We start from the raw sequence: 25,761 nt of genomic DNA on the forward strand, positions 1-25,761 counted from the left end.
AATACTTTGGCCATCTGATGCAAAGTGCTGACTCATTGGAAAAGACTCTGATGCTGGGAAATATTGAGGGCAGGAAGAGAAGGGGGTGACAGAGGATGAAGCGGTTAGATAGCATCACTAACTCAATGAACAGGAATCTAAGCAAACTCCAGAGGCTAGTGAAGGAGAGGAGAGTCTGGCATGCTACAGTTCATGGCGTCGCAAAGAGTTGTACACGACTTAGAGACTGAACAACAGCATAAACACACTGGTCTTTATTTTGGAACAAATACATCTTTTATTTAGCATTATAAAAGGAAGCATTTCTCAATTCAAATAAAATGTAATTGTTGGAGGACTAATTAGATACCAAGCTTTCATAGAAATACTTTCATTCTATAATGTGGTGAGTATATTCATTAAAAGACATAGCTTCTTCCCTAACTGCCTGGATCAGTCTTTATATACTGACCTTACATAATGTTGTTTTTTTCTTTCTATTTTCAGCAGTTTAGGACTCATGAAAAATATCCCTTATATTTCCTACCCTTGACTGCTAAAGTTACTTAATAAAGGAGTTTGAGAAGAGTTTTCCACTTACCACTTTTGGCATCTTTGGGAAAAACGTCTATTTCAACAAATGTGTTTGCTACGCCAGCAAGCCAAAACTCAGAAGAAATACTATTCTCCCCTCTACTCATATTCCTCAGTTTATTCTGGCCCTCTAAATTAGTTTCTGGTTTTCCTGAATTACGCACAAACTCTAAGTAGGATTTCAGTTGGAGATCAGAATTTTAAACACACACTATAATTTGGAAGGGTGATGCATTGTGGAAAACTTTTGGAGGATTTGACAGTCCATTGTCACCCCTTTTTCTAGAAATCATCCCGTTACACACACTCCTCTCTCCTCCTATGGCTATTTGATCTATTTAGTGAAAGTGTTAGTCTCTCAGCCATGTCTGACTCATTGCAATCCTGTGAACCAGCCTCCTCTGTTCATGGGATTCTCCAGACAAGAAAACGGAGTGGGTTGTTATTCCCTTCTCCACGGGATCTTCCCGAGACAGAGACTGAACCTTGGTCTCCTGTCTTACAGGAAGATTCTTTACCATCTGAGCCACTAGAGAAGCCCTAGAGTAAACCCGTCAGTAATCACTGAACTTAAGTCAGAACCATATAAAAGCCAAAGCCATGAGAGAATTGGAAAATTGAAGCAGAACAAAACTGGCCTTCAGAAAGGGTAGGGTTGTAAATTGCCCAAAAGCTCAGGAGAGATTGATGCCAAATTCCATTTCTGTGTACCCTGGTGCTCAATTGAATATAGGAGACAGTTTTGGATGAAGCAGAAAAGGACAACTTTATTACTTTGCCAGGCAAAGGGAGCCGCAGTGGACTCCTGCCTCAAAAAACTATATGTCCCTCTCCAGAGGATTTGAGGGCTTCCCAGGTGGCCCTAGTGGTAAAGAATGCACCTACCAATGCAGGAGATGTAAGAGATGCTGGTTCGATCCCTAGGTCAGGAAAGTCCTCTGGAGGAGGGCCTGGTAAACCACTCCAGTATTCATGTCTGGAGAATCCCATGAACAGAGGAGCCTGGTAGACTAGAGTCACAGAGTTGCAAAGATTTGGACAAGACTAAAGCGATAAAGTGCCTGATGAACTATGGAATGAGGTTCGTGACATTGTACAGGAGACAGGGATCAAGACCATCCCCATGGAAAAGAAACGCAAAAAAGCAAAATGGCTGTCTGGGGAGGCCTTACAAATAGCTGTGAAAAGAAGAGAGGTGAAAAGCCAAGGAGAAAAGGAAAGATATAAGCATCTGAATGCAGAGTTCCTAAGAATAGCAAGAAGAGATAAAAAAGGCTTCTTCAGCGATCAATGCAAAGAAATAGAGGAAAAGAACAGATTGGGAAAGACTAGAGATCTCTTCAAGAAAATTAGAGATACCAAGGGAACATTTCATACAAAGATGGGCTCAATAAAAGACATGGATGGTATGGACCTAACAGAAGCAGAAGATATTAAGATGAGGTGGCAAGAATACATAGAAGAATGGTACAAAAAGGATCTTCATGACCTGGATAATCACAATGGTGTGATCACTCATCTAGAGCCAGACATCCTAGAATGTGAAGTCAAGTGGGCCTTACAAAATATCACTATGAACAAAGCTAGTGAAGGTGATGGAATTTCGGTAGAGCTGTTTCAAATCCTGAAAGATGATGCTGTGAAAGTGCTGCACTCAATATGCCAGCAAATTTGGAAAACTCAGCAGTGGCCACAGGACTGGAAAAGGTCAGTTTTCATTCCAATCCTAAGGAAAGGCAATGCCAAAGAATGATCAAACTACCGCACAATTGCACTCATCTCACATGCTAGTAAAGTAATGCTCAAAATTCTCCAAGCCAAGCTTCAGCAATACATGAACTGTGAACTTCCTAATGTTCAAGCTTGTTTTTGAAAAGGCAGAGGAACCAGAGATCAAATTGCCAACATCCACTGGCTCATGGAAAAAGCAAGAGAGTTCCAGAAAAACATCTATTTCTGCTTTATTGACTATGCCAAAGTCTTTGACTGTGTGGATCACAGTACACTGTGGAAAATTCTGAAAGAGATGGGAATACCAGACCACCTGACCTGCCTCTTGAGAAATCTGTATGCAGGCCAGGAAGCAACAGTTAGAACTGGACATGGAACAACAGACTGGTTCCAAATAGGAAAAGGAGTACGTCAAGGCTGTATATTGTCACTCTGCTTATTTAACTTCTATGCAGAGTACATCATGAGAAATGCTGGACTGGAAGAAGGACAAGCTGGAATCAAGACTGCTGGGAGAAATATCAATAACCTCAGATATGCAGATGACACCACCCTTATGGCAGAAAGTGAAGAGGAACTAAAAAGCCTCTTGATGAAAGTAAAAGAGGAGAGTGAAAAAGTTGGCTTAAAGCTCAACATTCAGAAAACTAAGATCCTGGCATCTGGTCCCATCACTTCATGGGAAATAGATGGGGAAACAGTGGAAACAGTGTCAGACTTTATTTTTGGGGGCTCCAAAATTACTGCAGATGGTGATTGCAGCCATGAAATTGAAAGACGCTTGCTCCTTGGAAGAAAAGTTATGACCAACCTAGATAGCATATTTGAAAGCAGAGACATTACTTTGCCGACTAAGGTCCGTCTAGTCAAGGCTATGGTTTTTCCGGTAGTCATGTATGGATGTGAGACCTGGACTGTGAAGAAGGCTGAGCACCAAAGAATTGATGCTTTTGCACTGTGGTGTTGGAGAAGACTCTTGAGAGTCCCTTGGACTGCAAGGAGATCCAACCAGTCCATTGTGGAGATCAACCCTGGGATTTCTTTGGAAGGAATGATGCTAAAGCTGAAACTCCAGTACTTTGGCCACCTCATGCGAAGAGTTGACTCATTGGAAAAGACTCTGATGCTGGGAGGGATTGGGGGCAGGAGGATAAGGGGATGACCGAGAATGACATGGCTGGATGGCATCACTGACTCGATGGACGTGAATCTGAGTGAACTCCGGGAGATGGTGATGGACAGGGAGGCCTGGCGTGCTGAGATTCATGGGGTCACAAAGAGTCGGACGCGACTGAGTGACTGAACTGAACTGAACTGAAAGCAACTTGACATGCAGAGGATTTGATGAGGGGTTTTATAACAAGTGTTGAAGGGTGGAGTCTCTAACAAGATTAGGGTGCCTCAACAGGACTTCCACTCCCTTAACCTCATCTGGCAAATTATGAATGGATGGCAACCCACTCCAGTATTCTTCCCTGGAGAATCCCAGGGAAAGGGGAGCCTTGTGGGTTGCCGTCTATGGGGTTGCACAGAGTCGGATATGATTGATGCGACTTAGCAGCAGCAGCAGCAGCAATCTCATCTCAGGTGGTCCTTCTCCTACTCTAGATGAGACTCTCAGGTTCCTTTAATCTTGCTTCAGATGGTTTCTTGGCAGCTCCTCCCTTGATTAGCAGCTGTTTGAACCTGCCCTTTGGAAATCAGGGAGGCCAGAGTCTCGTGTAACAAGGAACAGGTGACAAAATAGGCCTCTCTGCTCCATGCCTGGAAGCCCCACAGGGCCCTTCTCAGTTTTAAGAGCCTTAAAGAGTTCAGTTCAGTTCAGTCACTCAGTTGTGTCCGACTCTTTGCGACCCCATGAATCGCAGCACGCCAGGCCTCCCTGTCCATCACCAACTCCCGGAGTTCACTCAGACTCACGTCCATCGAGTCTGTGATGCCATCCAGCCATCTCATCCTCGGTCATCCCCTTCTCCTCCTGCCCCCAATCCCTCCCAGCATCAGAGTCTTTTCCAATGAGTCAACTCTTCACATGAGGTGGCCAAAGTACTGGAGTTTCAGCTTTAGCATCATTCCTTCCAAAGAACACCCAGGGCTGATCTCCTTCAGAATGGATTGGTTGGACCTCCTTGCAGTCCAAGGCACTCTCAAGAGTCTTCTCCAACACCACAATTCAAAAGCATCAATTCTTCGGCACTCAGCCTTCTTTACAGTCCAACTCTCACATCCATACATGACCACTGAAAAAACCATAGCCTTGACTAGATGGACCTTAGTCGGCAAAGTAATGTCTGCTTTTGAATATGCTATCTAGGTTGGTCATAACTTTTCTTCCAAGGAGCAAGGGTCTTTTAATTTCATGGCTGCAGTCACCATCTGCAGTGATTTTGGAGCCCCCAAAAACAAAGTCTGACACTGCTTCCACTGTTTCCCCATCTATTTCCTATGAAGTGTTGGGACCAGATGCCATAATCTTCGTTTTTTGGATGCTGAGCTTTAAGCCAGCTTTTGCACTCTCCTCTTTCACTTTCATCAAGAGGCTTTTTAGTTCCTCTTCACTTTCTGCCATAAGGGTGGTGTCATCTGCATATCTGAGGTTATTGATATTTCTCCCAGCAGTCTTGATTCCAGCTTGTGTTTCTTCTAGTCCAGCATTTCTCATGATGTACTCTGCATAGAAGTTAAATAAGCAGGGTGACAATATACAGCCTTGATGTACTCCTTTTCCTATTTGGAACCAGTCTGTTGTTCCATGTCCAGTTCTAACTGTTGCTTCCTGACCTGCATATAGGTTTCTCAAGGGGCAGGTCAGGTGGTCTGGTATTCCCATCTCTTTCAGAATTTTCCACAGTTTATTGTGATCCACACAGTCAAATGCTTTGGCTTTTTCCATGATCCAGCGGATGTTGGCAATTTGATCTCTGGTTCCTCTGCCTTTTCAAAAACCAGCTTGAACATCTGGAAGTTCATGGTTCATGTATTGCTGAAGCCTGGCTTGGAGAATTTTGAGCATTACTATACTAGCGTGTGAGATGAGTGCAATTGTGTGGTAGTTTGAACATTTTTTGGCATTGTCTTTCTTTGGGATTGGAATGAAAACTAACCTTTTCCAGTCCTGTGGCCACTGCTGAGTTTTCCAAATTTGCTGGCATATTGAGTGCAGCACTTTCACAGCATCATCTTTCAGGATTTGAAATAGCTCAACTGGAATTTCATCACCTCCACTAGCTTTGTTCGTAGTGATGCTTTCTAAGGCCCACTTGACTTCACATTCTAGGATGTCTGGCTCTAGGTGAGTGATCACACCGTTGTGATTATTCGGGTCATCAAGATCCTTTTTGTACCATTCTTCTATGTATTCTTGCCATTTTTTCTTAATATCTTCTGCTTCTGTTAGGTCCATACCATTTCTGTCCTTTATCGAGCCCATCTTTGTATGAAATGTTCCCTTGGTATCTCTAATTTTCTTGAAGAGATCTCTAATCTTTCCCATTCTGCTGTTTTCCTCTATTTCTTTGCATTGATTGCTGAGGAAGGCTTTCTTATCTGTTCTTGCTATTCTTTGGAACTCTTCATTCAAATGCCTATATCTTTCCTTTTCTCCTTTACTTTTCACTTCTCTTCTTTTCACAGCTATTTGTAAGGCCTCCTCAGACAGCCATTTTTCTTTTCTGCATTTCTTTTCCATGGAGATGGTCTTGATCCCTGTCTCCTGCACAATGTCACGAACCTCATTCCATAGTTCATCAGGCACTCTATCTGTCAGATCTAGTCCCTTAAATCTATTTCTCACTTCCACAGTATAATCATAAGGGATTTGATTTATATCATACCTGAATGGTCTAGTTGTTTTCCCTACTTTCTTCAATTTAAGTCTGATTTGGGCAATAAGGAGTTCATGATATGAGCCACAGTCAGCTCTTGGTCTTGTTTTTTTGACTGTATAGAGCTTCTCCATCTTTGGCTGCAAAGAATATAATCAATCTGATTTCGGTGTTGACCATCTGGTGATGTTCATGTGTAAAGTCTTCTCTTGTGTTGTTGGAAGAGGGTGTTTGCTACGACCTGTACACTCTCTTGGCAAAACTCTATTAGTCTTTGCCCTGCTTCATTCTGCATTCCAAGGCCAAATTGGAATTCTTAAGAGCCTTAAGAAACAGAACACAATTCAGGTTTTTAAGGACAAAGGAAATAATCTCATTTTTTCAATGACAGAGAAAAGAATCATTCTCTCACATATTTTCAGTTTTTTGTACCAGTTTCCATAGGATCTGACAATATTTTCTTCCTCGGTATCTCTATATGTTTACAATGTCACCGAGAGTTTGATTTGACCAATGGCAAGTTGCTTCTCATCAAAGAGGCTTGTGATGTAATAGAGGTAGATATCACTTCTCGGTTTTCTAATCTAGAAAATAACAATAAATGAAAAGACCACCTTCTTCCTCTTTGCAAATCTTTGTTATGTCTGAAATTTTTCAGCTTGGATAAGAAGAGTTGTATCTTCATGATCTTTTCTTTTCTCTTTTAATACCAAGAATTGCAGTACTTCTGCATAGAATTTGGTTTACCTTTATTTTTTCGTTTCCATTAATTAGGAAGTTGATTAAGCTGGACTTTTTCATTCAGATGACTAGAAAACTTAAAAATAAATTACAAACCCACTTAGAACAATAGTTTGGAAGTTTGTAATATGTAATTTTCCATTAAACGCATGCTTCCATTCTAATTTCCAAAAATTATCTTATCCTTCTCCCCTTCTCATCCATGTTTATCTTATGTAATCTTCTCTTATTTTATAAACCTTTCAAATAAATATAAGTAAATGAATTATATCATACCCAATGAGTTTAGCACACAGCTGTGTGCATCAAAGATGCTTCATAAATACCTGTTGAGTCTTCTTTCATTTAAGGCCACAAATAGTCTTCTCAATGAAATAAGCAGTGATTTACCTAATAGAAGACCTTGGAGCCTTAAATAAAAGGTTCTTCCCAAAAGGTCTGTGATCATTGTCTATATCTATTTATCTATATTTATATGTATTTTTTAAAGTTCTAAAATATTCAATATATTAAATACATAAACACACATTTTAAGTAGTATTATATACAATATAATGCTTTATATTTTTTTTCTGCTCTCATTTAATGAAACACTTATTCAAACCCTTGATAGGCATCTTCAACATCACTCACTAGCATTACTGTTCTTATAGAGTTTTTTTAAAACTTTATATTATGAAAGTTTTCCAACATATTCAAAAGAGAAGCTTATAATTTTTCATGTACCTATTGCTTAGCTTCAACAACTATATGGATAGTTCTATTTCATCTGTATCTCTACCCATTTCCCTTCCCTGAAAATAAGCCTTATAAAATACAATTTGAATTAGATTAACTTATGATGTATTTTATCTTGAAAATATTAGATCAAGCCACATGAAACTGCTGATATTTTACCATTATTTTTGTTTATAGAAAGGCAATTTCATATAGCTCGAAACCGTATGGTTCCTTGCTATTCGAAAAAGCAAGAAACAATGGGCAATCTAATAGCAATGATTATTTCTGGTACCTGAATTGTGGTCTGTAAATATCATTCCTCATTAAAAGGAACAAAAATTATTCGGGAAAATGGCTAATTCTAGCTCTGGGGCAGGAAATGTGCAAGCTAAGCTTGGAATATCTTACCACACCATAAAGCAAGGATATTGACAAAGGCCACTGGGATTGGGTTAAAAGGACTCAGAAGCCAATTTAATGTTTTTGATGATTCTTACACATGAATTAAGACAAGAGCATTTCCTTTTCACATTTTCAGAACTATGTAAGGTTGGGGGATTTGACTTGAGCTAGTTAATCAATAATAGCCTTTGTTGGTGATTTTCTCTTTTTCATTCTCGAGGAAAGCTACCTTACTCTAGAGGATTGATGAGTGATGTTCCATTGATAAACTTTCTTTCAGAACATTTAACACTTAACTCCAGAGAAGGTCAATGGGTTCTTCTCCACAATGGGTTAGGGAAGGTCGTAATTTGCATTTCTTGCCAAAGGACCCTGTCTATTTGAATACAGATATGTTTAACTTCTTAGGAGTTCTCTATATAAGGAGATAAAGGTTCTTTAGTTTGGGGAAAAAACTAAAACAAACCTGGATGAGGGTCATTTCCACAAATATCTACCAAGTGCCTTAGGACACAGGGGAGCTCATAGTGAATCTAGTGATTTCTGTAAGGGGAATTTAACAGATTCTTCGAAGATACTATCGAGTACCTCAAAGGAAACTGAATGATTATTTGCTCCTTGTAAGTCTGACCTCAATAGTAAATATAGGTAAAAATATTAGAAATGTGTGTAGATGCTCTTGAATTCTTATATGTGAGAACCAAGTGAAACAAAAGACATTAGGGAATCATGCTGAGTTTCTCCTAGGCCCGTTCTATCAGCAGGCAGATGCAGAGAAATGGGCCAAGTTATGTGAAACCCTTATCCATTCTTGCCAGCTGGTGTTTTTTATACTGGGCATGAGACAAGTTCTCTGGGCATGAAAATTAATACTCAGTGGAGGCTTTTGCAGTATAGAATGCTTTCCACTAGGGAGGTTAGAAGATACCCTGCTGAGATATGTAGATAAAACTAGACTAAACTGGGAGTAAACCTCTTTCTTTGGCAAAACTATAAACTGGCAATGTTTTTTCCTCCTCTGAATATATCTTTATTTTAGAGTTTTTCCTTGTATTTTACTCCCCATATAATCAACTCTCTATTAATTCTACCTTCTAAATGTTTCCACTCTATCATTTTTTTTTTCATTGCTGACCTTATATCCAGAAAGTCCTTATCATTCACTTGGCCTATCCCTATAGCTTCCTGATCCCATACTCTTCCATTCCTGTTGATTATCAGTTTCTTTTATTTTGTTTCAATTTTGGCTGCACTGCATGGCTTGTGGATCTTAATTCCCCAACCAGTGATTGAACCTGCAGCCTGAGTAGTGAAAGCATTGAGTCCTAACTAGTGGACCAGGAGGGAATTACATTTTGAAACCAAGTCTGCCTAAAACTGAGTTCCTCTGCCAAGGAACTGTCTATCCAAAATGTTATTCCCTTCTTTGTCCAATACCTCTTCTCTTTGTCCAATACCTGGTGAGGGCAAGTTCAGTCGTGTATGACTCTTTGCAACCCCATGGACTGTAGCCCGCCAGACTCCCCTTTCCATGGGATTTCCCAGGCAAGAATACTGGAGTGGGTTGCCATTTCCTCCTCCAGGGGATCTTCCTGACCTGGGGATCAAACTCACATCTCCTCCATTAAAGGCAAATTCTTTACCACTGAGCCATCAGGGAAATCAATGAAAAAGTAGGACTGAAACCAAGAAGGACCCTGAGGGGCACTCCTTCTATGACTCCTTTCCATGGCCCCATTTCTAGTTTGTAGAAAATAGGCTTCCTTCAACCTCCCTGGCCTTCCTTGAGTTCCAAAGGGCAGATTCAAATATTTGCAAATCAGAGAATGAAGAAACAAAGGAGGAGTAATCAAGAAACAATTGTGCATCCTCCAGGCAAGGTCCTGGTTCTCCTGAAGGAATATATCTAATAACACTTTTGAGTTCCTCTGAAGAACTAAGGGCTTCCCCTGGTGGCTCAGGTGGTAAAGAGTCTGCCCACAATATGGAGACCTGGGTTAGATCCCTGGGTCAGGAAGATCCCCTGGAGAAGGAAATGGCAACCATTCCAGTATTTGTGCCTGGAAAATCCCATGGACAGAGGAGTCTGGTAGGCTACAGTCCATGGAGTCACAAAGAGTTGGACATAACTGAGCAAAGTAGCTAAGGACTCCACCCAGGTGGAGGATGGTAACTTCAGGCACAGCACAAGATTCCTGGGTCATGGCCTTGTTACCTTACCACCCACCAATCAGAAGAAAGTCACACAGCCTTCAACCCTCACCCTAAATTTAGCCTGTAAAAACTTCTCCTTGAAAACCATAGCAGAATTTGGGGTTCTTGATCCTGAATCTCCTGTTCTCCTTGCTTGGCCTTGAAACAAACTTTTCTTGGCTCTAAATTCTGATGTTTTGGTTTCCTCTGCAATGGTCACATGAACTTTGTTCAGTAACACTTTCATTCCAATTGGTCTCCACACTTCATCTTGTTCTTGTTGAAAAACATGTATCACTGTCAAAATCTCACTCCTCAAGGCCAATTCCAATCCCATCTATTTCATGATCATTAGTGAAGTTAGTATCATAATCTCTAGTAGTTCCTTAGCACCTCATTTGAACCACTGTACCATTCTGCTTTGTTTTAGAGTTTTCTGCCTTTTGCATGCCTAATCACCTGCCTATGATATGGCAAATTTTAGGAAACGCTTCTAATCTTGTATTCCCCACAGTATCTATCACAATGTTTTATACACTGTATGTAATGATAAATGTATTAAATTGAATTGATTCCATTGAATGTAAAAGAGGCATAAAAACAGCAAGACGTTTTGTTTACATCACCAATTTCCCAGGTCCACTTTCTATGTTGATCCCATGGTGAATTAATTCCTGGTAAAATATCTTTTTCTGTCTTTGTATGGTTATCTCCAGCTACCGTCACAATTTTAATACCTGTAAAATATAAGGTAGAGATTAATCTCTCAGGGTTTTCCACACTGAATGGTTTTCTTCTTAAAATTACCATGTAGTTGAGAAATAGAATGTGTTTGTTAAGCAAGTGGGCTTTGGAGCTAGGCAGATGGTTGCATTCTGGCTCTGCCCTTTAATATCTGAGTGAACTTGGTCAAATTATTTAACTTCCTTGGAAGATTAGTGTTTTCCAGGAGGTGATGGAGTTTAGGGTATAGGATATTTATTTAGGAGGAGCTTGGGATCAATATCTATGGAAGAGATGCAAGGGAAGAAGGAATGGGTAAAAGGAGAAATCTCATTGCAGTGCAAACCCAACAGTAGCCTCCCTTCCAGGAGGGACTCTGGAACTACAAAGGTTCTACAGAGTTGGCTCAAGTAGAATCCAAATGTCAGACCTTTATGTTCCCACAGTCATTAGATGTGGATAAATATTTGACAACTAGCTCTCTGGGGGATAAATAAATGACTAATCTGTGTAATGTTTGCTGATTTCCAGGATGTAAATACCCCAGTCCATGAGTATTTCAAGCTATCAAGATGATGTCATGGGGCTTCCCCGATGACTCAGTGGTAAAGAATCTGCCTGCCAATACAGGAGACATGGATTTGATCCCTGGTCTGGTAAGATCCCACATGCCATGGAGCAACTAAGCCCTGTGCACTGCAACAGGCTCTTGAGCCTGCGTTCTAGAGCCTAGGAACCACAACTACTGAGCCCACTTGCCTAGAGCTCCTGCTCCACAATGAGAAACCTGAGCACTGAAAGGAGGAGTAGCCCTGACTCACTGCAATAAGAATAAAGCCCCACAGCAACGAAGACCCAGCACAGCCCCCACCCCCAAATAATAAATAAATAAACAAAATTATAAAAAATGCTGCCACTCTACATGATATTGGGAAGAAATATACACAATGGGCTCAAGCGGTACATACAGGTTCCAGTACACACTAAAAGGGTGTAACCTTGGGTGAGGGAGCTCTCTCCAACCAAGGTGATCCAAGAGGCTGAAAGGTGAAATGTGTCTGCAGAAAGCACTTTTGGCAACTGGGGCAACCAGTTGCTCATTGAATGGGGATCTGGGTGATATAACATGATGTCTACCACAACCTCTGAGCCGTAATTTTCTCATCAGAAAAATTGAATAAAATTGACTAAGACTAGTATCTAATGCACACAGTGGCTATGAAATAAAATTAGAAGATATATATTCATATGTTAGATGAATGCAAGCTATCATCATCATCAATATTTGCTTGGGACTAACAAAGACTATCTCCTTGACTAAATTTTAATCAGGCTCCTCTGAGTTCTCTTTTTGGCCAGGCCTAGTCTTTGGCCCTATCTTCAGCCTGCCTAGTCCAGTTTTAGCAAGATCTTATGAAGTCTATTTAGGGAGATGCTGCACCCTTGATATCTGGTCACCTGTGATAACTAATCAGGTTCCTCACCTCTCCCCCGACTTTTAACATATAAATCCTCGACCTGCCTTCAGCAAGAATCCCTTTAAGTCAGTTTATCAAGAATCCTTCTAGCCTTGATATTTCTTGTTTATTAATTTTTTATCCACTGATCCCCCTCCTTCTTCCCATTGGCTATAAATCCCCAGTCATCTTTACTGAATCCACAGTTGAGCCTGATGTCTCTGCAATAGTCTTGACAACTATCATACTAGTCCTGAGTAAAGTCTTCCTTACTATTTTATGAGGTATGAGAATTTTTTTTTTCTTTAACAGGACACACTGTGCAGTGTGACATTATTACCTTTAGGGGTACCATGAACATGAACCCAAACAGTACCCACAGAAGGAGCACCACTCTCTCTGAGAAATTAGAATGACCATGGCCTGCTAGGATTCTGACAAGGAGAATGCATGAGCAGAACTGAAGCATTCACTATAGAAAACAGATCCCAATCCTACTGAAGAGGAAAAGTGAAAATTTTACATAACCTCCTTTTCCTTTTGCCTCTGTAACTCAGTTTGCCCCTTGCAAAGTCTAGGTCACATAGGTCATATAGTCTCAGAAAGTGGGGACTTGCAACACTAGAAACTGGAGTTTATCCCACTCACCCTTGTCCTGCTGTTTGCAATTGCCCAGCCCCTGCAAACCAGCTTAATCATGCCTGTCCAAGTCAGGCAAATCCCTCCCCATCTTGACTGCTATTCCTGCAAGCAAAACCCCTTATTTTAAACCAGCCTATCAACAGCTAGTGTTGTCTACTACAGTCTATCTATAAAAACTCTGTAGTCCCTTTGTTTGGGGCTCAGAGCTTGGAGTGTTACCTCCTCTGGTCCCACCAGCGTAATAAACCTGAGTTCTCCAACTCTCCGAGTGTGGTGCTTGGTTTCTCAATTACTGATTTCTGCAACACTACCACTTGAGTATTACCTGTGCAACCAATAAAAATTGGTGCTATAACATAACATGACTCTTTTGTAAATTGAAAGCATCTGGTTAAGGTTGATAAGACATCCAATCTCAGTTGTCTTGTTTGAGATTATGAAATCCAGAAAATATGGGTAAGAAGCCACTTGGCACTTCCTGTCTGAGCTTTAGCCTTTCTACATCCCTTCTCCTTTAGGGAAGCTCAAGTTTAATTCCTCCATAGGCTTGATGCCAAAAACTTGGCCCTTGTGTGCTGGTGCCAAATCAAATCTCAGAGACAGTTTGGGGTGAAGTAGAAAAGGATAGCTTTATTGCTTTGCCAGGCAATGGGGGACACAGCAGTCTCCTGCCTCAAAAATGGTGTGTGCCAACCCATGAAGCTCCAATACTTTGGCCACCTGATGTGAAGAGCCAACTCATTGGAAAACATGCTGATGCTGGGAAAGATTGAAGGCAGGAGGAGAAGGGGATGACAGAGGATGAGATGGTTGGATGACATGACCAACTCAATGGAAATGAGTTTGAGCAAGCTCTGGGAGATGGTGAAGGACAGGGAGGCCTAGCATGCTGCAGTCCATGGAGCCACAAAGAGTTGGACATGACTGAGTGACTGAACAACAACCCAGGAGGTTTTGGTGAGGAGTTTTATAGCAGTGGTTTAAGGGCAGGGTTGCCAATAAGGATCAGGGTGTGTACAAGGCTTGCACTCTTTTAATCTGGCCTCAGGTGGCCTGATGAGTTTCCGTCCTTCCTTTAATCTGAAATGAAGACTGCTACATTTGGAAGCATTTGTTGGAGATTTTAATTCTGTAAAGAGCTCAAAAATACCGTTATGTGTGTATCCCTTGATGGGGAACCAGGACTCTGCCCCAATGTTGCACTATTGTTTTTTGGAGGTTCCTTCCTTGTCTCTGGCTCCCCTCCCTTCCCTGATGAACAATTGTTTAAATCTGCCCTTTGGAACTCAGGGAAGGAGATTGAAGTCTGTTCTCTATACACAAGAAATGGAGGACAGAAAGGCTGTGTCCAGGAGTCTGACAGGGTCCCACTCTATGTTTCAGGCCTAATGTTCCTTATAAGGGCTTGGGCAAGGGTTTCTTTCAAGGCCATATAAAACAAAGACTAGCCATTTCCTGCCCCTGAGGTGAAGCTTAGAGGATCCTAGATCTTAAAACAGTTTTGGTTGTTCTGCCCAGAAGGAGACAGAACTAAAAAAAGTACTTTAGAATCTTTCTTGTCTCCTACTACAACAAGAACAAGGCAGACACTGAAATCTCCATAGACTTTCCCGACACATTGGCTTATAGTCAGTTTCAGGTCTTCTCGTCATCCTTTGAAATACGTTTTTTTTTTTTTTCCCCCCCTTTTTCCCGCCTTTGACTATAATAGTGAATCCTAACATCTTTACCTGAATTACTACAGGTAGTAAAAAGGAAGTGGACTTCACACTCCATACCTCTCTCTCCAGGACTCTAATTACATTTTTCTCTCTGGATAGGCAGTTTGTCACAAGCATTTCCCTTGAGGGCCCTTATTAAGCATAGAAAATGATCCAAGAGTGTTAGGGGACTCATACTTCTTGCTGTTATTAAAGTGGAGGCAGAAGTTTGAGGTACTGGGAAATTTCAGTGACTGAAATCCTTAGTGCCTGAAGGTCAAGTCTTATAGCCCCAAGGCTAACTTGTGTGTGGACCTGGAGGCAAAAACATTTCACTTTTTCACTACAACTCTTCTCCCCTGGGGCAAAATAGAAGATTAAAATATTTGACAATAGTTATATTTAACAGTTTTCAGAGTTCTTTTAACAAAAAATACTCTGTGGACTTGTTTAAGAAAATAAAATCATATAAAGAATCTTCATCTTGAATCTGTAAAACCAAAATAAAAGTAAATATTATTAGGTAGTAAAGTTCAATGGCAACGTCATACCCACATGTGATCTATGACATGCAAGGCCAAAACCAGTATAATAATTCCTTGCCCCAACACATCTGTCATTTTAAAATAATTAATTAATTAATTTCATTTTTGGCTGTGTTGGGTCTTCGTTGTTGCACATGGGCTTTCTCTAGTCCTAGAAGAGTGGGGGTTACTCTCTAGTTGTGGTGCACGGGCTTCTCATTGCAGTGGCTTCTCTTGTCACAGAGCACGGGATTTAGGGCACAACAGCTTCAGTAGTTGTAACACATGGGCTCAGTAGTTGTAACTCCTGGGCTCGAGAGCACAGGCTCAATAGCTGTGTCACACAGGTCCAATTACTCTTTGTGGGATCTTCACACCACAGCATGTGGGATCTTTCTGGATAAAGGGTCCAATCTGTGTCTCCTGCATCTGCAGGCAGATTCTTTACCACTGAGCCACCAGGGAAGCCTGAGTCTGTTCATTTTTGAAATATGATTAACGAAATAGAATGTTAAAACTCAAAAAGACCCTAAAGATATATTTTAGATGAGAAACTGAGGTTTAGAGAAGTTAAATTACTTTCTCAAATATATTTCACATCTAGGAACTCATGGCAACCCTTGTGTATCTAGGAAATTTTTCTCTACCTCAAAAATTACTGTTTCAGGAAAACTTGGAAAAAATGGAAAATATTTGACTTTATGGCTGCCTTCTTGCTATTAACAAGACAAATCTAAATGTTTTTCTAGTTCTCAAGATTCACGCTTTACCCCACAGGCTGAGAAAATTTATTCTTACTTACCAACGATTTTTTTTGATGATCCAGCAGATGTTGGCAATTTGATCTCTGGTTCCTCTGCCTTTTCTTTAGCCAGCCTGAACATCAGGAAGTTCACGGTTCACATATTGTTGAAGCCTGGCTTGGAGAATTTTGAGCATTACTTTACTAGCGTGTGAGATGAGTGCAATTGTGCAGTAGTTTGAGCATTCTTTGGCGTTGCCTTTCTTTGGGATTGGAATGAAAACTGCCCTTTTCCAGTCCTGTGGCCACTGCTGAGTTTTCCAAATTTGCTGGCATATTGAGTGCAGCACTTTCACAGCATCATCTTTCAGGATTTGAAATAGCTCCACTGGAATTCCATCACCTCCACTACCTTTGTTCATAGTGATGCTTTCTAAGGCCCACTTGACTTTACATTCCAGGATGTCTGGCTCTAGATGAGTGATCACATCATCGTGATTATCTTGGTCATGAAGATGTTTTTTGTACAGTTCTTCCGTGTATTCAGGCCACCTCTTCTTAATATCCTCTGCTTCTGTTAGGTCCATACCATTTCTGTCCTTTATCGAGCCCATCTTTGCATGAAATGTTCCCTTGGTATCTCTAATTTTCTTGAAGAGACCTCTAGTCTTTCCCATTCTGTTCTTTTCCTCTGTTTCTCTGCATTGATCGCTGAAGAAGGCTTTCTTATCTCTTCTTGCTATTCTTTGGAACTCTGCATTCAGATGCCTATATCTTTCCTTTCCTCCTTTGCTTTTCGCCTTTCTTCTTTTCACAGCTATTTATAAGGCCTCCCCAGACAGCCGTTTGGCTTTTTTGCATTTCTTTCCCATGGGGATGGTCTTGATCCCTGTCTCTGTACAATGTCACGAACCTCATTCCATAGTTCATCAGGCACTCTGTTTATCAGATCTAGTCCCTTAAATCTATTTCTCACTTCCACTATATAATCATAAGGGATTTGATTTGAAAAAGCAAGAGAGTTCCAGAAAAACATCTATTTCTGCTTTATTGTCTATGCCAAAGCCTTTGACTGTGTGGATAACAAGAAACTGTGGAAAATTATGAAAGAGATGGGAATAGCAGACCACCTGACCTGCCTCTTGAGAAATCTGTATGCAGGTCAGGAAGCAACAGTTAGAACTGGACATGAAACAACAGACTGGTTCCAAATAAGAAAAGGAGTGCGTCAAGGCTGTATATTGTTACCCTGCTTATTTAACTTCTATGCAGAGTACATCATGAGAAATGCTGGACTGGAAGAAACACAAGCTTGGATCAAGATTGCTGGGAGAAATATCAATAACCTCAGATATGCAGATGACACTACCCTTATGGCAGAAAGTGAAGAGGAACTAAAAAGCCTCTTGATGAAAGTGAAAGAGGAGAGTGAAAAAGTTGGCCTAAAGCTCAACATTCAGAAAATGAAGATCATGGCATCCGGTCCCATCACTTCATGGGAAATAGATGGGGAAACAGAGGAAACAGTGTCAGACTTTATTTTTTTGGACTCCAAAATCACTGCAGATGGTGACTGCAGCCATGAAATTAAAAGACACTTACTCCTTGGAAGAAAAGTTATGACCAACCTAGATAGCATATTCGAAAGCAGAGACATTACTTTGCCGACTAAGGTCCATCTAGTCAAGGCTATGGTTTTTCCAGTGGTCATGTATGGATGTGAGAGCTGGACTGTGAAGAAGGCTGAGCGCTGAAGAATTGATGCTTTTGAACTGTGGTGTTGGAGAAGACTCTTGAGAGTCCCTTGGACTGCAAGGAAATCCAACCAGTCCATTCTGAAGGAGATCAGCCTTGGGATTTCTTTGGAAGGAATGATGCTAAAGCTGAAACTCCAGTACTTTGGCCACCTCATGCGAAGAGTTGACTTATTGGAAAAGACTCTGATGCTGGGAGGGATTGGGGGCAGGAGGAGAAGGGGACGACAGAGGATGAGATGGCTGGATGGCATCACTGACTCGATGGACGTGAGTCTGTGTGAACTCCGGGAGTTGGTGATGGACAGGGAGGCCTGGTGTACTGCAGTTCACGGGGTTACAAAGAGTCGGACATGACTGAGTGACTGAACTGAACTGAACCAACAATTGGAAGCAACCAAAATATCAATCACCAAAAGAATGTATGGACTTCCCTAGTAGCTGAGAAGGTAAAAAAATCTGCCTGCAGTGCAGGAGGTGCAGGTTCCATCCCTGGGTCAGGCAGATCACCTAGAGAATGAAATGGCAACCATTCTTGCCTGGAGAACCCCATGGATGGAGGAGCCTGATGAGCTACACTCCATAGGGTAGCAAAGAGTCAGACACAACTGAGCAACTAATGTCTCTATACAGCAAAAGAATATATAAATGCACTGTGGTATAGTCATATGATAAAACATTACTCAGCAATAAAAAAGAATAAACTAATGATAAGCATGACATTATCAGTCAGTTCAGCTCAGTCACCAAGTCATGTCTGACTCTTCACAACCCCATGGACTGCAGCATGCCAGGCTTCCCTGTCCATCACCAATTTCCAGAGCTTGCTCAAACTCACGTCCATCAAGTTGGTAATGCCATCCCTCAATCTCATCCTCTGTCATCCCCTGCTCCTCCTGCCTTCAATCTTTCCCAGCATAAAGGTGTTTTCCAATGAGTCAGTTCTTCACATCAGGTGGCCAAAGTGTTGGAATTTCAGCATTAACATCAGTCCTTCCAATGAATCTTCAGGACTGATTTCCTTTAAGATTGACTGGTTGGATCTCCTTGCAGTCCAAGGGACTCCCAAGAGTCTTCTCCAACACCACAATTCAAAAGCATCAATTCTTTGGCCCTCATCTTTCTTTATAGTCCAACTCTCACATACGTACATGACTACTGGAAAAACGACATTATGTATAGATATTATATACATGCTGCAGAACAGAATCCAGACCCAAAAGAATATACAGTTTACTATTCCATTTACATGAAGTTCTGCTGCTGCTTTTGCTTAGTCACTTCAGTCGTGTCCGACTCTGTGCAACCCCATAGATGGCAGCCCATCAGGCTCCCCCGTCCCTGGGATTCTCCAGGCAAGAACACTGGAGTGGGTTGCCATTTCCTTTTCCAATGCATGAAAGTGAAAAGTGAAAGTGAAGCCAGTCAGTCATGTCCGACTCTTTGTGACCCCATGGACTACAGCCCACCAGGCTCCTCTGTCCATGGGATTTTCCAGGCAAGATCACTGGAGTGGGGTGCTATTGCCTTCTCCAACATGAAGTTCTAGAACACCTAAAATTAATCTCTGATGATTGAAATTAGATTCAGTTCAGTTCAGTTCAGTTAGTTGCTCAGTTGTGTCTGACTCTTCACGACCCCATGGACTGTAGCATGCCAAACCTCCCTGTCCATCACCAACCCCCAGAGTTTACTCAAACTCATCTCTGTTGAGTTGGTGCTGCCATCCAACCATCTCATCCTCTGTCATCCCCTTCTCTTGCGTTCAATCTTTTCCAGCATCAGGATCTTTTCTAATGAGTCAGCTCTTCGCAACAGGTGGCCAAAGTATTGGAGTTTCAGCTTCAACATCAGTCCTTCCAATGAACACCCAGGACTGATCTCCTTTAGGATGGACTGTTTGGATCTCCTTGCAGTCCAAAGGACTCTCAGTAGTCTTCTCCAACACCACAGTTCAAAAGCATGAATTCTTTAGCATTCCAGCTTTCTTTATAGTCCAACTGCCACATCCATACATGACTACTGGAATAACAATAGCCTTGACTAAATGGACCTTTGTTGGCAAAGTAATGTCTCTGCTTTTTAATATGCTATATAGGTTTGTCATAACTTTCCTTCCAGGGAGTAATTGTCTTTTGATTTCATGGCTGCAATCACCATCTGCAGTGATTTTGGAGCCAAAAAAAAATAAAGTCTGCCACCATTTCCACTATTTCCCCATCTATTTGCCATGAAGTGATGGGACCAGATGCCATGGTCTTAGTTTTCTAAATGTTGAGCTTTAAGCCAACTTTTTCACTCTCCTCTTTCACTTTCATCAAGAGGCTCTTTAGTTCTTCTTCACTTTCTGCCATAAGGGTGGTGTCATCTGCATATCTGAAGTTATTGATATTTCTCCCACAATCTTGATTCCAGCTTGTGCTTCATCTAGCCAAGCGTTTCTCATGATTTATTCTGCATATAAGTTAAATAAGCAGGGTGACAATATACAGCCTTGACGTACTCCTTTCCCGATTTGGAACCAGTCTGTTGTTCCATGTCCAGTTCTAACTGTTGCTTCCTGAAATTAGATTAATGGTGGTCTATTGGAAGTATTTTCTCAGGTGATATAAATATTCTGTATCTAGTTTAGAATACTAATTATACAGATACCTACAACTGCTAAAACTCATTGAACACCAAGATTTGTGCCTAATACACACACACACACACACACACACACACACACACACACACACACACACACATATAAAACAAATGATTGAATAGAACCATAGAAATATTCAGCAGAACTTTTGGTGTTTTCATAACATTAGATTCATTTTAATGAAGAAAACAGGGAAATCAATTTATAGTTGAGTCATTTTTTGCTTTTAATCCATGTGATCAAATTCTTGGCTCTTTCCATTTCATCGCCATATTTGCTTTTGGTTTTTAATGGTTTTTCAATAAAGACATTTTTTATATCATGTGGATCAACAGATTTTTTTGTATAATGGCTTATTCTTTTTAATAAATGAAGTGTATTTTAGAATGTCTAATTTTACCGCCTCTCCTTCATCACTTATATCAGTTAGAAATGTTTTTAGCTGCAGGTAATAGATAACTCAACTAAAATGGCTTAAAACAGTCTTATTTATTTAATAGAAAGCCCTGAAGTGGGTGGTCTTATAGGTGGCCCAGTGTTTTAATGTACTGAGGACCCAAGTTTTTTCCACTTCTATTCTGCTGTTAGTTCAGCTGGTAAAGAATCTGCCTGCAATGCAGGAGAACCGGTTCGATTCATGGGTTGGGAAGATTCACTGCAGAAGTGATACGCTACGCACTCCAGTATTCTTGGGCTTCCCTGGGGGTCAGATGGTAAAGAATCCACCTGCAATGTGAGAGACCTGGGTTCTATCCCTAGGTTGGGAAGAACCCCTGGAGGAGGGCATGGCAACCCAGTCCAGTATTCTGGCTTGGAGAATTCACAAAGAGTCGGACACCACTGAATGACTTTCACTTTCACTTTCATTCTTCTGTTAACAGGATTATGGTTTTCTACCTGAGCTTGTTGCTTCTCCTGGAGTGGATCATGTTTGCTTCCCAAAGGAAGACTTCTTTAGCAAAAAGAAGGAGAAATGGCTTTCGAGTGAGCAGCCAAGAGCAAATGTCTCAATTTTAATGCCATATTTTAAGAAAATAGAAGTCCTCTCCATCTACCATATGCAAAAGGACAATGTTACAAACAGCAATATAATTGTAGCTACTCAAATGAATACTGGTATAATTCAAATTAGAGTGAACATGATTGCTGATATGCTTCTAACCCATGAAGCCTCCCTCACAAAAATTCAGTCCAAATCACACTTCATATACTATTTCCTGTTTGTTTTTTCCCCTCATCATTTTTCCCAAAAATTCCTTGGCTGGTCTTAAGCATTTGTCTTCTAGGTAACTTGAAAACTAGCTTGCTTCATTCTATTTTTTAACATCCTGTAGACATTTTGATTGGAATGGGATTGCATTTCCAAATTAATTGGAAATTGCATACAGTTTTGGGAATATGTGAAAACACTTCCTCTGTATGTTGATGAAACTTCCAGTCAATAAGATCCTTAAAGGGGCTGACATTAAGCAGGTTGACAAGGATCAAGTGGTTGTAACATTCAGAATCAATGGAAATAAGAATAGAATTATAATACATATTCATCAGCAAAGGTATAGAGAACTGGGATATGACCTGGTATTAAATTTCCCGCTATTCATAGTGACTCCTTAATTAGGAGTTTCCAAAATAAAATAAGAGTAATAAGGTTTAGCCTTGAAGAAATATTATTTGGCACTAAAGGAACATTATTATGCTGCAAGCACTCATCTACTGAGATAAACTCTGCATTCAGCTATCATCACAATAACAAAAGTGAGGTCTAACATCCATAAGAGACATGTTCCTCTTTGCACAATAGATCAGCATTCTCCTACAATGAGTCACAGAGTAACTCAGCTTCCCTCTGCAGCTATAATTTATTGTCAGAATTAAATTCAATATTGTATAAAGTGCTTGATACATTGCCAGACATGTAGTGTGGGCTTGGTAAGTGGTGACTTTCACTATTAATAGACCAATATAATGGTGAACAGCATTAGCTCCACTTTCTACTTGTGGATAATGAGGCTCAGTCTCCTTAAATAGCTTTTACTAGCTGTGTTCCAGAGAATACACACCTCCTTGACTCTTAATTTATGTTATTCCCACTGTACTTTGCTGTCTTCAATATGTACCAGTATCTTAAGCTGGGGAAGCCAGTTCTCAAGCTTTCTTTGTTAAAGATGATTATATCAAATTGACAATTACCACCCATGCCAAATATAGATATATAGTGTAACCAGAATATTCTTGGAAAACATAAAGCAAACTACTTGTTTTGAAAAGTTCCTGAAAAAGTGGAATCTATGAACATGAAAGTTCTAATAAACATCTTCAACTACATTTATTTGATTTTGAGATTGTCATAGAATCAGAGGTTATCCCTTAGAAAATCCCCCGTAGAATGATGACATCTGAGTAGGAGAGGAACTTGTCAGAGTCAACACTTTGGTGGATGTGGATTAGAATCCAGTTCACCTGATTCCCAGTCTAGTCCAGTTCTTTGAATTAATATTATGGACAGGAAATGTGAATTGTACCAATTTGGGTATGAAAACCATAAGTAAAATTAAGAAGAACAGTTAAATACAACTTCATTGTATTTAAATTTATTTTCAACGTTGTTTTAGGTTGTAATTTTTTTCTGTTTGCAATATGTTTGAATACATCTTTGATATATACAGTTTGATTTTTGCTTCCAGTTTTATTGAGATGTAATTGACACACAGCACTGTTTAAGGTATACAGCATAATGATGTGACTTACATCATGAAATGATCCTCACAATAAGTTTAGTAAACATCCACCATCTCACATGGACACAAAATTAAAGAAATAGAAAAAAATTTTTCCTTATGATGAGAACTCAAGATTTACTCTCTTAAAAACTTATATATGAGACACAGCAGAGTTAATTATTTTAAGCATGCTGTGCACTCAGTCATGTCCGACTCTTTGTGACCCCATGAGCCACAGCACGCCAGGCCTCCCTGTCCATCACCAACTCCCAGAGTTCACCCAAATCCATGTCCATCAAGTCAGTGATGCCGTCCAACCATCTCATCCTCTGTTGTCCCTTTCTTCTCCTGCCCTCAATCTTTCCCAGCATAAGGGTCTGGTCAAATGAGTCAGCTCTCAGCATCAGGTGGCCACAGTACTAGAGTTTCAGCTTCAACATCAGTCCTTCCAATGAACACCCAGGACTGATCTCCTTTAGAATGGGCTGGTTGGATCTCCTTTCAGTCCAAGGGACTCTCAAGAGTCTTCTCCATCCAACAGCACATTTCAAAAGCATCAATTCTTCAGCGCTCACCTTTCTTTATAGTCCAACTCTCACATCCATACATGACCACTGGAAAAACCATAGCCTTGACTAGATGGACCTTTGTTGGCAAAGTAATGTCTCTGCTTTTTAATATGCTGTCTAGGTTGGTCATAACTTTCCTTCCAAGGAGTAAGCGTCTTTTAATTTCATGGCTGTAATCACCATCTACAGTGATTTTGGAGCCCCCCAAAATAAAGTCTGACACAGTTTCTACTGTTTCTCCATCTATTTCCCATGAAGTGATGGGACCAGATGCCATGATCTTCGTTTTCTGAATGTTGAGATTTAAGCCAACTTTTTCACTCTCCTCTTTCACTTTCACCACGAGGCTTTTTAGTTCCTCTTCACTTTCTGCCATAAGGGTGATGTCATCTGCATATCTGAGGTTATTGATATTTCTCCCAGCAATCTTGATTCCAGCTTGTGTTTCTTCCAGTCCAGCGTTTCTCATGATGTACTCTGTATATAAGTTAAATAAGCAGAGTGACAATATACAGCCTTGATGTACTCCTTTTCCTATTTGGAACCAGTCTGTTGGTCCATGTCCAGTTCTAACTGTTGCTTCCTGACCTGCATGCAGATTTCTCAGGAGACAAGTCAGGTGGTCTGGTATTCCCATCTCTTTCAGAATTTTCCATAGTTTATTGTGATCCACACAGTCAAAGGCTTTGCCATAGTCAATAAAACATAAATAGATGTTTTTTCTGGAACTCTCTTGTTTTTCAATGATCCAGCATTACATCCCTAGTATTTATTTATCTTATAGCTGGAATTTTGTATCTCTTGACTATCTTCATCCAGTTCTCCCTTCTCCCACCCCCTAAATCTTGTAACCACAGTGCTTATCACTATGAATTTTTTGAAATATAATTGATCTAAATGCTATATTAAGTTCTGTTATACAATATAGTCATTTGGTATTTCTATACACCTCATAATGATCATCACTATAAGTCTAGTTATGATGTGTCACAAAGATATTGTATAGTTATTGGATATATTCTTCACTTTGTACATTTCATATCTGTGACTCATTTCATTGCAACTGGAAGCTTGTGCCTCTTAATCTCCCTCACCTATTTCTAAACAGACAATTTAAATTGACAAATCACTAGTGACAAAATAAAAGAAATAATAAAGTTTATTAATAATACAATTTTTCAAGACTACTTAGACTGTAGTTGTTTGTATTTAAACATACACAGGTATTATAATAAGTATCACTGCAAAAAAATTAAAACAATGCAGAAGTAAATAGAGCAAACCCTTCCTACATTTCCACTCTATTTCTCAGCAGTAATCTCCTTGAATAATGTGGTGGATTTCTTCCATTTTTCAGACAATTTATTTGTATACATGATATTTAACTTGGTAGATTAATATCTGAATCATTTCCACTTGTTTCTTCAAAAGCAATACATCTTGATGAACTTTCTGTGTCAGTACAAATAGATGTACTTCATTCTTTATAACTGCTGCATATACCCAGCGGCATGGATATTCCAAAATTTATTTGATTTTACCCTATTGATGGTCATTTAGGTTGTTTCTAATTTTTCACAATTGTTATTCCAAAAAACATTACAATTAATCATCCACAAGCTTCCTTGTGCACTTGTGTGCCAAGTCTTTCTCAGACATGGCTACCAGGAAAAACTTAAACATGTTTAAAGGGAAAAGGGAAAGGGAAGTCGCTCAGTCATGTCCGACTCTTTGTGACCCCATGGACTGTAGCCCACCAGGCTCCTCCATCCATGGGATTTTCCAGGCGAGAGTACTGGAGTGGGTTACATACTGCTAAATTTTCCTCCAACATGACTTTGCCAATCCACACAACTGCCAGTAGTAGATGAGAAACTCTGACTCTCCAAAATTGTGCTAATTTTTGATATTATTAATCCTCAGTTTTTACCTGATGGCAAATAATGATGTTTCTTGCTTTTATTCACTTGAATACTTGTAATTATACGTTAGCACAATATTTATATTTCTTCTTTTCGTCTTCTTTTCACTTTTGTGTTAATTGTGTTTTTCATATTATTTTGTAGGATTTCTTTACACATTCTTGATATTAATCCATT

This window comes from Capra hircus, assembly GCF_001704415.2.
Source record: "Capra hircus breed San Clemente chromosome X unlocalized genomic scaffold, ASM170441v1, whole genome shotgun sequence".
In the NCBI taxonomy this organism is placed as follows: Eukaryota; Metazoa; Chordata; class Mammalia; order Artiodactyla; family Bovidae; genus Capra; species Capra hircus.